We start from the raw sequence: 14682 nt of genomic DNA on the forward strand, positions 1-14682 counted from the left end.
TTAGATGCTGTGTTATTACTAGGATAGGCAGGAAAAAAGACAGTTCATGTAAAGAATATAAAGCCAATCATTCCCCCATTTGCCTGGACATAAAATATCCAAAAAAAGAGGGAAAAAAAGGAATGATAGCAACAATTCTGAATGATGTTTTTGTCAAATTTAAGGAATTGGCTAATTATTTTTCCATGAGGAATATTTAACTTGTTTAAGAAAAAATGCCTAACATCAGAGAAAGCTAGAAGATACAAAGTGATGTTATCATGATGTATTTTTCTCAAAAGGGCAATAATTTTTGATAAGATGATTGCTATAAGAGAGCACAGGAAAATTCACCCTTTTTCCTTAATAGGGTATTAAATTTTAAAATTTCTAAATTTTCTTAGTTAAGAATTAAGGATTTATGTGCATAAATCACTAGCTCACAAACCATTGGAACCATATAGTACAAAGTACAGTGAGTACCACAATAATTTTGAGTTAACATGTACATACCAGGATGATAATAAATTCAATCACTCTTTATATATGATAAGCAAAGAACAGCAACTCAACTCACTCAGGCATAGGGAACCTTTCTTTCCCATTCATAATCCTAGTTATTCTTCAATTATTTGATCCAGGAAAAAGTATTTGCATTTATAATATAAGATAGTAAATACTTCTGGTGCTCAGAAGGTTTAAAATAAAGGTTAATTGAGGTGAAGAATTCAACACAGTTCCCTAACAAAACATGCTTTCTAGAAGCAAGAGAATCTGTCTCCTACAGTCTGTGATAAAATCAGGGCTGTGAAAATATTTCAACTGGCACAAGGATTACTGTCCCTTATAAGTGCAGAAGTTTCCTTTTTAAAAAAAGTAGGTGGATACAGAGGTAGCTCACATCTTTTGGTCCAAGAGTTCCAGCTAAGGTCTAGAAACAGTGAGGGACCACTGAGAGATTTTAATCAAGAGCATGACATTGGAATTGAATATTGCAGGAAGCCATACCAGAAGAAGGGATAATATTTCAGAAGATATCTTTGTAATTCACTGAAGAAATGACAATTAAAAGGCATTATGAATGGGAAGACATACACAGATAGGAGATAGAATAGATAACATCTGGTGTAAAATTAAATGCAAAAGACACTTGGATAACTGAGATTCTAGTTTTAGGCCTGGATAGAAGCCTCATCCATTAGCAACATTAGGAAAATAAGTCAAAGAGCAATTTCGAGAGAGGAAAGGAGGGGCTAATTTTGGACAGTTTGAGGTTTTAGTTGTCTAAAAGGGTACTGAAGTAGAGACATCTAGAAGAGCACTGGTATTTGAGTCTCAGCAGGCTGGGAATATGAACAAAGAAGCGGCACCTAAGGACATGGGCCTGTATGAAATCATTGAGCGATTAAAGGAGAGTACCAAGAAAAAAGTCCTTGGAGAGAACGATATTTCTGGGTGAAAAAGGAGATCCAAGAAAGGAAATGAAGAAAGAACAACCAGAGTGGTGTCCCCCACGGCAAGAGAAGAGAACACTTTGACAAGGAGATATGTCAGATGCTCTAGAAAAATGAGTAAAAACAAACACAATAAAAGCACGCATAAGCCTTAGCAACATAAGATGTCACTGGCAAGTTTATTCATGTGGTAGTATAAAGAATCAACTGTTTGAGTTAGAAGTAAGTGAAAATTTAGGGAGAAAGACATTGAAGGTACATACTTCTTTTAAGTAGTTTCCTATCAAGTATAGAAGAGTTTTATCATAGTAAATAGAGGAAGGTATGAGATTGGAAAAATTTTTAAAAAGAAAAGATGGATTGAATTAAGCAACTGCACATGCTGCATGGAGTACAGAGAAATTACTGAAGATCTAAGAGAAAGAAAGGAAAGAGGAGAGGGAGAGAGAAAAGGAAGAAGAGAGGGAAGGAAGAAAAATAAGCATCTTTGGTCTGAGGGCAGAATATCCAAAGCACTGGTGAAGAATTGTCCATTACCATACATAATTTTTAATAACATTCCATAAAGGTTGATATTTTATAAAGATATTCCATAAAGGTTTAAATGTCTTCTTGATTTAAGATGGACATTATTAGCTCAACAAACATGAGTGCACACTATTCAGAAATGGCTGGATTAACTATCTAAATTAGATCCATTATTTCCATAGTTCAGAGTATAGCTCAGCCCTTCTTTAGCTTTGCTGCTTCATTACAGAAAATGGATTAGCTTCACACCTAGCCTCAGATGGAAAATGATCAGTGATTTAGACTGCCTTGACATGGATGAGATGTCACGTAATTTGATTTTTGAAGAGACAAATAGATGGTAGAAACTGATTTCCTTAATTTTATGAACATCAAATCCAAGAACATAGGAGTTTCATGGCTTAAAAAAATGTCTGATGCTAATGGCACAAGTGATAAAATATGGGTCTAATCAAAATGACTCAGTATTGAACAGTAAGCCCTGCAGCACCCAATTACTCAGTGCTATTTCTAGTGAGAAATATGATATTTGGAGATATAAACTAATTGCAGCCATAAGAAATATATATGGTGAGAATAAGCAGGAAGAAATTCCCTAAATGCTGTCCTACGAGATCTTAATTGTAGTCCTATTAGGAGAGTTAATTACTGGGAGCGTGTTATTTTCAAGCAGTCAGATTTTTGACATTCAGACAGGACTTCTACTAAAGTTGACTTGCTAATAAAGTTTCATTTGCAACCAGTATTAACATGATTTTATTTTGATCGTGTCACTTTGATTTGCCTAGGCGTCTTGTTTTGATTTGCCTTGGCCAATTTTGCAGTAGGACAAACAAAGAATTTTCTTTAGTTCTCTCAGCTCACTCAAGGTTAATATGGCAGCCCCTGTACTTAGTTAAATAAGTGACCTGCCATGCCTCTATTAATTCATTTTTGCCAAGCTGAAATCCATTTCAGACTGGAATGTTTTCTCCTCCTTGAATTTACTGAACGTATTTTGTACCAATACAACAAAATATGTCTTGGAAAGAAAACGTAATTAGAAAATAGAGAAACCAGCAGGGCTTTTTGTTTTGTTTTGTTTTTGTTCCTTTCCCTTCAAACAAGTGTATGTTTGGGCAGCAAAGACAGCAGTATGTGGCCCTTCATTCATTTCCCTAGAGAATAGTGGATCAACTGCTGAAAAAGGAGTTATGTTTATTCTGCAAAATGCATATCAGATCCTTTGACAAGCAGTACTCATTAAGGTCTGTTTTGTAGCCATTCGGTATGCCTGGGATGCTTCTACAGACAAGCCATCCCCTGGGGCAGTTTAACCACATTTATTCTTCTCAATTTTCCCCTAGGTTTCTAACTACAAAAGGAAAAAAAATAAATTAAATTAACAAAATCCATTTGGAAAATGAATCTTGTTTAATGGGTTCCAGGAAATGTCTAGTGCTGACATGAATGCAACTAGCATTTCCACTCACACCCAGGATGACTTTGCTTTGATACATGAGCAGAAACACTCTTGGTGAACCTGGGATTTGAGGCCACAGCTCATTAATGCATCTGGACACGAAGCACTGTACTGCGTGTCTGTGTTTCTACTGTGCCTTTCAATGCCTCCTCTCTATGAGTAGAACCTGTCTGTTATTGTTTGGTTGGGTAAAAACTGCCCAGGTACGTGGAGAATGGTTGTGTGTGTTGAAGTAGGTGTTAATCCATGCATTGGTTTAATGTAGTTGGGCTCCTGTAGAGATTCCAAATTGCAATTCGACTACACAGGGTTTATAGACAACTTTCATGCTGGGAGAGAGATGGTCTGCAAAGAGTGCCAGGAACAAAGTGCATACATGACATGGAAGAGGGCTTGGGAACAAATCTTTCTGAACATTTCTGTAGATAGGCTTTGGTGTGTTAGAGCAATGTGAAATGCTTAACATGCAGGTCAGTTCAATTACTGGAAGAGATGTGCAGGTGTCCAGGAAAGAGCACCAGACTGCAGTTAGAAGGGCAGGGTTCTAATCATGCCTCTGCTGTGTACTTGTGGTCTGTTCTTGGGCAAGCCACTAGATCTCTCTAAGCCTTACAAATAGGGTGTAATAGTACCTGCTTCAAAGCGTGGAATGATACAAGATGGAATGATGTAGTAGACAAGGAACTGGCTAATGCCCCCGGTGAGTTAACCGGGCATTCTGCTAGGCGCTGGGAATATGAAAGAATAAGATATGATTCCCATCTTAAGTTTAAAGTGTTTTCTTCTTTTCTTTAATTTTTAAAGCCTCTTCTCTCATGTCAAAAGAAATCAACATAGCAATAATCTTATTTTTAACATACAGATGCAACTACCGAAGCACAGAGATAAACAATTATTTGCTCAGGGCAAATATATATGCATTAGACAGCCTATGGTCCTGACACTGACTTGAAAATTCCAAGCTTGAGAATTTAGGAAGACAGGTCCTCCCTTATCACATTCTACAAAATGAGTACAAATTTCCAAACCCACTCTGGATGGGCTGAAGAATTTTCAAGGTAAATAACTGAAATGCACTGTAGGTTCTTGGGAAGCACAATATAAGGACTCATAAGAGATATCTATTTCTCATAAGTACCAGTATGATTTGATTTAGGCTGTTCAAAGGATATCTCTGAAATACCAAGGGAATTAAAACTACAATATTATTAACTACTTTCACATTTGGATATTATTGCATCTGGTGAAGTGGCTGCATAGTGGTGGAGCTTTTCAATGTTTTATAGTATAAAAGGAAAGAAAATATGACACTTTATAACATTGTCTTGTTAGTTTTAGTACTTCATTTAGAAATAGTCTTTCATGTTGCTTGAGTTTTTCCAGTAAAATGTCATAAGCAAATAACAACTGGTAGTCCTCCCTTTTTCTTTGATTATTGTTCTCTTGTGGTACCTTACTTTGCCAGTTATATCAAAAGTAAGGGTGTGATTGCTCTCATGAATATGCATAATTTCAGAGCCTATACCAGCTTGCATAGTATATTAAACCTGATATTGAAATTCCAATCAGATGTATTATGATACCGTGCAACATCAAAACCAAGAATAAGAGGGTCTCATGGCTTTAAAATCATATTGAATTTGATCCAGGCATTTGCTGAAAAAAGATTACAAAAATACTCTTTTGCTTTCTACATATAGAACAGGAAAATATTAACATCCTTTTTTTCCTCTCTCCCTTCTTTTCTGTCCTAGCTTCCTCCCTCCTTCCCTGTCCTCATTCTTTTTTCTTCATTCCTTTCCTTCATTCAACAACTATCTATTAAGGGTAGGATGGCCAACTGTTTGGAATTCACTGGGACAAAGTGAATCACAAGGATGTGGAATTTTCAATGGCAAAATGGAGAAATTTCCAAGAGAACTGGGAGGAATTGGGTATAATAATTGAGGACCTATTTTGTGCCAGGTATTATTCTAGGTGCTGAACATTCAGTAATGAATAAAGCAAACCTCCTCTCATGTAATATATTTTCCAATGAAAAGAGGCAGGAGGCAGAAAAGAAATTATCACAATGTAAGTGCTAGAAAGAATTAAACCGGGCAAGAGAGAGTGATGGGTAAAGGCAGGGGACTTTATTTTATCTGGGGTGGTTCAACAAAGCCTTTCTGGTTAGGTGACATTTGGCAGGATGTGGAGGAATCGATGGAGTGAGACACTGGGGAGCGCAGGGAAGAGGATCAGAGTCATTGGAAGGGCCTTGGGGGCAGGGCTGTGTTGGGAGGTCTGGAGGAATAAGAAGGAGGCAGTGTGGTTGGAGCAGAGGGACAGTGAAGATGCTGGAGGTAGGAGATGAGGAACCTGCAGGGCCATTGTAAAGAGTGTGAGCTTTTATTCCGAGTCCCATGGGAAGCCATTGAACAGTTACTTACATTTGGAAGGAAGATTTTGATTGCAGTGTAGATAATACACTGTAAAGAGGAAGAGTAGAAGCAGAGAGACTAGTTCAGAGGTTCTTGCCATAGTCCATCTACTATTGGGATCTTTTAATATAAATTACTCTTTACTTGCTAGTTGTTCAGTTCCTTTTGAAAGCTATTATATATATTAGCCCACACCTGACATACTGTCACTATTTTAGGGTAGAATCTGAGAAATACTTGCTGGTTGATGTCCGTCTGTGCTCCAAGGATCCATATGGCACCTGCCATTCACTGTTACCTAATCATTACTAGCCAAAGATGTCCTCTTTTCTTTAAAAACAGAATCTTAGTTAATCAAAGATAAATATGTAGTTTACCGACTCGGTTCTAAGTGATATCAAAATATCAACCTATCCCTTGAAACAATAACAAAAAATACAACACTGCTCACAATAAAAAATCTGAACAAAGGCTTTTTACTAATCTTATGATAGAGATAACAATTTTGAATTACATGAATGTACTTTCTTCTCCTGAATTTCTTTGTGCTCACCCCTATATTGTTCCAGGGGCATCTGTTTGCTGAGGGAGGATTAGCAGTGCAGGGTAGGACTGCAGCGGCAGGGGGAGAGTTGATAAACATCATTGAATATCCACAGCTTTGGCACTGGAAACAAGACAATAGTTTTGAACAACTGGTTCTGTTAGAAATGAAACGAATCATCTAAAACCTGTTAGCCTCAATTAACACATCAATAACCAGGCCTGAAACACACATCTGGCATATCTGTGCTTTTTCTATAATGCAGGAAGGACACCTTTTCTTCCATGTCTACCGAGCTGGGAGGCTTAGTGACCCAGTAAGAAGGAGATGACTTCGAGGAAGCCCGTTCAAGAGAGGAAGAGAAAACGGAAGGACCTGCTATTTTCCAGAGGAATTTTCCTGTGGGGAGAAATGAAGACATGGAATTTTCCTAGGGGAGAGAGAAGACACATCCTGATGCCTCCTGGGGGAGGGGGACAACTGTGCTCTGGCAGGAGATCACAGTGGTAGCTCCACCAAAGTAACATGCCCTGAGGTTAGCTCTCCAAAATCTTTAACGCCTGTGTGGTGTAGAAGGTATCCAGGAGCTTCCTCTGCATTCTAGACGTCCATAGCAGGAGGACAGTGTTTGGTGAGCTTTAAAGGGGTGTGTCCTCAGTTGTTGTCAGCATAGGCAGCCCCCTTAATGCTGACCCAATGGGAGCCCAGCAAAAGGCACAGGCACCCTCCATGAGATCAGAGGGGCCCCTCCCGTTGGACACCGGACTGAGAGACATCCTCCCACCCTTGTACCCAGCAATCATCTTTGGAAACGGAAATGGGGAAGGGAAGAGTTCTGAAAAGGGCAAGAATTTTCTTGCAGGGGAGCATTTTAAGTGGAATCAAAAATAAGAAACAGAACTAACAAGTTGAACTTTTTCTGCCACCTAGGAGGAAGGTAAAAATTCATCAAAATTAGATCCGTTTCAGAATAATAAAAATGCTGCCAAGCCTGTAATCCCAGCACTTTGGGAGGCCAAAGCAGGCGGATCTTGAGGTCAGGAGATTGAGACCATCCTGGCTAACGGTGAAACCCTGTCTCTACTAAAAATACAAAAAATTAGCCAGGCGTGGTGGTGGGCGCCTATAGTCCCAGCTACTTGGGAGGCTGAGGCAGGAGAATGGCATGAACCCGGGAGGCGGAGCTTGCAGTGAGCCGAGATAGAGCCACTGCACTCCAGCCTGGGCAACAGAGCTAGACTCCATCTCAAAAAAAAATAAAAAAAATGCTGCATTCAACTTGCATATTTGAGCCTGGTTTGTTGTCTTTTGATATCACCAATTTGGCATCACCAGTGAATCCACCACTAATTTAGCATTGAATCCTGAATCTGGCCTGGCTGTGAAGGTTGCAGTCATTTGCTGTGGGATTCTTTTGAATTAAGTTCTCTTCAAGGGTGGATCTAGCTTGTGTGGCCTATATTACTGAAGGAAGTGAGAATCTTTAAGAAAAAATAAAATTACAAATACAAAGTAGGTTTAAAAGTAAATAGAATGAAAAAATAGATCACAACAAATTATTGAAGACCTGGTAATTCAGTTTCTTTTCTTCTATAATCTCTTTATCTCCCACTGGGTCCATGCAAGGGAGAGGCGCTGACACAAGCTTCACCTGCTTTGTGTTGTATCTCAGGTACTCAGTTTATTCCAACAGATCATTCTGTTTTCCACAAGAACCAATGCTGCAAGATTAAGTCTACAGTCTAACTAGGAGCAAACTAGTACGTCAGAAGAACACAGCCTACTATCTTGGCATGATTGTCTTTGTGGGAGAAAGGGGGATGTGGTACTCTCGTACCTCTTGTCTACTTCTTGGCATCCCTTTCCCTTCCCTGGACTTGGGATGCTTAATGGATCCTTCTTGTACATAATGGGGGAAATGATGACTAATCTCTACTGCTGAAGGTATTAGAAACATTTGCTGCCTATTAGCCAAAGTAGCTTTAGAGGGGCAGAAGGGAGAAAGAACCTACACTGAGCACTCTCATATATGCTAGGCTAATAACTATTCTATGGGCTTTACTTGATTTTTCTATGGAGAAAGACTTTTTGCTTCATATATTTTCATAATAAAATCAAACAAAACATATATTGAATAGCTAAACAACACAGTTTTCTCTGCTGGGTAAATTAAGACAATATATGTGAAGTACTATGTAACTGTACCATGATAATTTAATGTAAAATAACTTTATTATTGTTATTGTTGTTTTTATTTCTACTGTTTGGGAGCATAAGAGTTAAATTGGGTTCTAAATACCTGACTTTGCCATCAAGGTGCTGCTGATTTGAAATTCCAAGTATTATCTTCCTTTGAGGATTACTGACAAAAATTGTATGCGTGAAAAGAGCAACATTTTAAAGAAAGTGTCAGAAGCAATGAGCGTGACTTCTTGGGATACCTCCCGATTTTCCAGATAGAAGACACATCAGGCACCTGCCTCTCCCAGTTTGTCCCTTTGTTAGCACTTGGAAAGTGAGGCAGATTTCAAAATAGATACAACGCAGATTTAATTTCACCTCTGGCTCAACGCCTAACATCCCTTTCTCCCATTCCCCGGGTCTCTGTCTGCCTGGGTTAGTGAGAGGGTTGCCAAACAAGATTGAAAACTGATTGATTTCCCATTCTGATACAGCTATAGTGCCGGTCGCATTATTCTTTAGTGGTGTTAGTTAAATATTTAGTGGAATCTTAAGTGAAAAATTCTGTGTAATGTAAACATATTGTTAGGTTGCCTGAAAGGGTCACATTTCAATTAAACTGAATGACAGGAGTGTGGATAGTACCTTTTCAGGATTCCAGAAAGATGCCATCAGTAAAAGCCCCACATAGCAATGGGGTTCCTATGCCTTCCTTCTATGTGCAACCAAAATGTATTAATATTTGGGATGAGAAAGCTGGTCTGACACCACATGAGGGCTTGGTCTCTTCATCTACCTATCTGATGAACAGTTTAGATTTTCAAAAATTCTAACTTGAGAATTGTCTCTCTGACCTTTATTGTACAAATATTGATACAGTCTATAATCTCCAGCAGATCTGGATCATCTATTAAACAAACGTTTTCAAACATTATCATAGTAATATATTTACTTTTACAAGGCACAATGAAAGACAATGGGTAGATGTTGCAGACAAGCACATTTTGCCTCAAATAGTAAAAATAATTTAAATGATTCTCCACATAGGCAGGCCAACTCAGGAGATGGTGGACAGACATTTGGCTCTGGGTGTTTTCAAATAAAGTGAGGTTTCTACCCATCAGAGACAGTAGCGCTCAAGTGGGTGAAAGTGGCTATCAAGTGGGTGTTGATGATGTAGAGAGAAAGTGTGCCTAGTTACCACCACATCATCCTGCATTTGTTCCCACTATATCATTCCCATTGCCACTATGGTAGTTCAAGCCCTGCTTTTAATTTTCCTGAACTATGTAAACATCGTCTTTGCTTATATCCTTGTCTATCATCTCAGCTTCTTACATCCTGTCCTCCACTGTGACACTTAGTGATCCTCCCCCGACTTTTTTAAGAGTTTTATTTTGATAAAACTCACATACCATATAATTCACTCATTTAAAGTGAGTTCAGTGCATTTTGTTATATTCACTGCATTGTGCATTTATCACCACAATCTAATTTTAGAACATTTTCATCAGCCCAAGGAGAAACACTGTCCCCATTTATGGTCATTTCTTATTCCTGCTCCTACTCCCTTGTCCCAGCCCTAGGAAACAACTAAACTACTATCTCCATAGATGTGCCTATTCTGGACATTTCATATAAATAGAATTATATAATATTTGGTCTTTTGTGACTAGCTTGCTTCACTTAGAATGTTTCCAAGATTCATACATGTTGTACCATGTATCTGTATTTTTAATTGCTGAATAATATTAGATTGTATGGATCTCATACATTTTTTAATCCATTAATCAGTTGACAGACATGTAGGTTCCTTCCACTCTTTGACTGTAAAAATAATGCTGCTTTGAAAATGCATGTAAAAGTTTTTGTGTGGATGTGTTTTTATTTTTCTCAGAGTGAAATTACTGAATCATGTGTGGCCTCTATGTCCAACATTTTAAGGAACCGCTAGACTATGTTTCAAAACTGTTGTGCCATTTTGATTCCCTATCAGCAGTGTGTGAGGATTCCAGTTTCTCCATCTTTGCCAACCATTTTTATTATCTATCATTTTGACGGTAGCCATCAGGTGGGTGTGAAGTGGTATCTCATTGTGGTTTGATTTGCATTTTTCACATTTCTAATGGCGGTGAGCATCTTTTCATGTATTTATTGGCCATTTATATATCTTCTTTCGGGAGATGGCTACTAAAATCATTAGACAAATTTTTAAATTACATTGTAATAATTATTTATATATTCTAGATATGAGTCCTTTATCTGATATATAATTTGCAAATATATTCTCCCATTCTGTGAGTAGATTTTTCATTGTCTTTTTAACACATTCACAACTAAACTATTACTGACTATTGTACCCTATTGGGCTATCAAACACCATTTCTTATTCATTCTTTCTATTTTTTCTGTACCCGTTAAATATCCCCACTTCCCCACAACCCTCCCACTATCCTTCCTAGCCTCTGGTAACCATCGTTCTACTCTCTATCTCCATGAATTCTATTCCTTTGGTTTCTAGATCCCACAAATGAGTGAGAGAACAGGCAATATTTGTCTTTCTGTGCTTGAGTTATTTTACTTAGCATAATGACCTCCAGTTCCATCCGTGTTGCTGCAAATGACAGGATCTCATGTTTTTAAATGGCTAAACAGTACTCTATTGTGTATAAGTACCACATTTTCTTTATCCATTCATCTATTGATGGACACTTAGGTTGCTTCCAAGTTTTGGCTTCCAAATTTTGGCTTCCAAGTTCTTGCTGCAACAAACATGGGAATGCAGATATCTCTTTGATTTACTGATTTCCTTTCTTTTGGTTATATACCCAGCAGTGGGATTGCTGGATCATACAGTAACTCTATATTTAGTTTTTCAAGGAACATTCAAACTGTTCTCCACAGTGATTGTACTAATTTACACTCCCACCAACAGTGTGCAAGGGTTTCCTTTCCTCCACATCTTCACCAGTGTTTGCAATTGCCTGTCTTTTGGATACAAGCCATTTTAAGTGGGGCGACATGATATCTCATTGTAGTTTTGATTTTCACTTTTCTGATGATCAGCGATGTTGAGCACTACTTCATATGCCTGTTTGCCATTTGTATGTCTTCTTTTGAGAAATATCTATTCAAATATTTTGCTCATTTTTTAATTGGATTATTAGATTTTTTTCCTATGGAGTTGTTTCAGCTCCTTATATATTCTGGTTGTTAATCTCTTGTCAGATGGGTAGTTTGCAAGTATTTTCTCCCATTCTGTGGGTTGTCGCTTCACTTCATTAATTATTTCTTTTGCTGTGCAGAGCTTTTTAACTTGAGGTGATCCCATTTGTCCATTTTTGCTTTGGTGGCCTCTACTTTTGGGGTATCTCAATAAAATTTTGCCCAAATCAACGTCCTGAAGAGTTTCTCCAATGTTTCCTTGTAGTGGTTTTATAGTTTGAGGTCTCAGACTTAAGTCTTAAATCCATTTTGATTTGATTTTTGTATATGGTGAGAGATAGGGGGTCTAGTTTTATTCTTCTGCATATGGATATCTAGTTTTCCCAGCATCATTTATTGAAGAGATGGTCTTTTCCCCAGTGCATGATCTTGGTTCTCCTCTGTCAAAAATGAGTTCACTTTAGGTGCATGGATTTGTTTCTGGGTTCTCTATGCTTTATTGGAGCTCCAATGTCATTTGCTTCTTTTCCCTTGCTGCTTTTAGGATGATCTTTATGCTATCCTTGACCTTTGGGAGTTTAATTATTAAATGCCCTGAGACATTATTAAATGTGTCACAGTTGCTGTGATTTCCCTCTTGCCAGCACACAGTAGCATTCTCCACCATGCTGTCACTGCTGGGGGATGGGAGAGAGGTGGCATCAGCAATTCAAGGCTGTTTTTCCTGCCTCTTCAGTGCCTCTTGCATTGATATGAAGTTAAAACCACGTACTGTCTACTGTGAATGCTCACCTGAGTTTTGGTTCTTATGAAGGTGTTTTATTCTGTGTACATAGTTGTTAAATTAATCTCCTTGTGTGAGGGATGATCAGTGGAGACTCCTACTCCACCTTGCTCCACCCCAAGTCCTGATTTTTCATTTTCTTGATGGTACCCTTTGAAGGACAAAGGTTTTTAATTTTGATAAAGTTTAACGTATCTATCGTTCTTTATTGTTGTTGCTTATGCTTCTGATTTCAAATTTAAAAAGTAATTGGCTACTCCATGATCATGGAAATTTACTCTTCTGTTTTCCTGCAGGAGTTTTATATCCTCCATTTAAGTCTATAATTTACTTTGTTAATTTTGGAGGGTTGTGTGAGGTATGGGTTCATCTTCATTCTTTTGCATTTGCATGTGCAGTTGTCCTAACGTCATTTGTTGGAAGGGTGATTTGTCTTACACATAAGTCTAAAGATTCATTCCACTTAATATTCAAAATTCTTCAGTAGCTTCCCTTCACCTATGGTAGTGCTTTCTAGATTTGGCCTTCTTGAACCAGCAAAGTAAAATTAACAATTTTGGAAGACTTACCAAGGGTTACAAACTTTTTATTACTCCAAATAAAGAGAGAAAAAGGAAAAAGATATATTATCTATGCATTTTCTCTATTATTTAATAAGATATTTTTCATATATAGTCACACACCAGGAAGGAAAATAATTTCAGAAGTCAAGTATTTAAGTAATTTTAGCTTTACTGAAAACTCAGCACATTACCTCTTTTTTCTTTTTTAAAAATTTATTATTAAATAGTTGTGTATTTATAGGAAGTTGAAAATATAATACAGAATGGTCCCACATACTCTTTACCCAATTTTCCCCAAGAGCTATACCTGTGTAACTATAGTAAAATATCAAATTCAGAACATTGGCATAGGTAAATGTATCTATAACATTTTATGCCATTTTACTTTATTTTCAACTTTTATTTTAGGTTTACGGGTACATGTGCAGGTTTGTTACATGGGTAAATTGCAGCACTAAACTTTGGTGTACAAATAATCCTGTTATTCAGGTAGTTAGCATAGTACCCAGTAGGTAGTTTTTCAGCCCTTCCTCCCCTCCCATTCTCCCTACTCTAGGGGTCCCCAGCGCCCAGTGTCTATTGATATGTCCATGTGTACTCAATGTTTAGCTCCCACTTATAAGTGAGAACATGTGGCATTTGATTTTCTGTTCCTGAGTTAAATTGATTAGGATTATGGGCTCCAGCTGCATCCATGTTGCTGCAAAGGGCAATATTTCATTATTTTTTATGGCTGCTTAGTATTCCATGGTGTATATGTACATTTTCTTTATCCAGCCCACTGTTGATAGGCATGTAGGTTAATTCCCTGTCTTTGCTATTGTGAATAGTGCTGTGATGAACGTATGAGTGCAGGTGTCATTTGGTAGAACAATTTATTTTCCTTTGGGTATATAACCAGTAATAGGATTGCTGAGTTGAAAGGTAATTCTGTTTTAAAAATTCTTTCAGAAATCTCCAAACTGCTTTCCACAGTGGCTGAACTAATTTACATTCCTTCTAACAGTGTATAAGTGTTCCCTTTTCTCCACAACTTCTCCAATGTTGGCTACTTTTTGTTTTTGTAGTAATAGCCATTCTGACTTTTGTGAGGGGGTGTCTCATTGTAGTTTTGTTTTTGGGGAAATATTTATCATAGTTTGTCATTTGGGAACCACCATAGCTCCCTCTTACTAACATGTTTCATCTTTTGGATTCTTCCTCTTATATAACTTTATGATGCAGCCATATTGAAAATGTATGATTTATTTTCTTTTGTTCTTCTGCTTTTGGCTAGAATGACTCCACCCATTCCCATTCTACAAATGGGAGAAATATACATATAAAGTCTAATACAACATAAATGTTATATTGCATCCCTAATGGGATGCAAAGGCTATTCATAGGAGTGGAAGGGTTAGTTTCCAGCCTATCTACTCTACTTTTCTTTGGGGAGAGAGGTAGAATAACTAATGTGGAAACCTAAGATAAATCTTGACATCACAATTTATAAACTATGGCAAGACAACCTTTCTTGGACTCATATTTATTACCTGAAAATTGGAGTATTTGTTCCATAAGGCTACCATGGGGATTAAACAATAAGACATATAAATTCACCAC

At 37.6% G+C, this 14682-nt stretch overlaps 1 protein-coding gene across 1 annotated transcript in view; it reads right to left on the reverse strand.

Annotated features, from left to right (window-relative positions):
• Positions 1-14682, reverse strand: part of ST6GALNAC3 (ST6 N-acetylgalactosaminide alpha-2,6-sialyltransferase 3) — a gene marked incomplete at its 5' end in the record, with an annotated part of 315027 nt that overhangs the window by 56571 nt on the left and 243774 nt on the right.

This window comes from Pan troglodytes, chromosome 1 (assembly GCF_028858775.2).
Source record: "Pan troglodytes isolate AG18354 chromosome 1, NHGRI_mPanTro3-v2.0_pri, whole genome shotgun sequence".
Lineage (NCBI taxonomy): Eukaryota > Metazoa > Chordata > Mammalia > Primates > Hominidae > Pan > Pan troglodytes.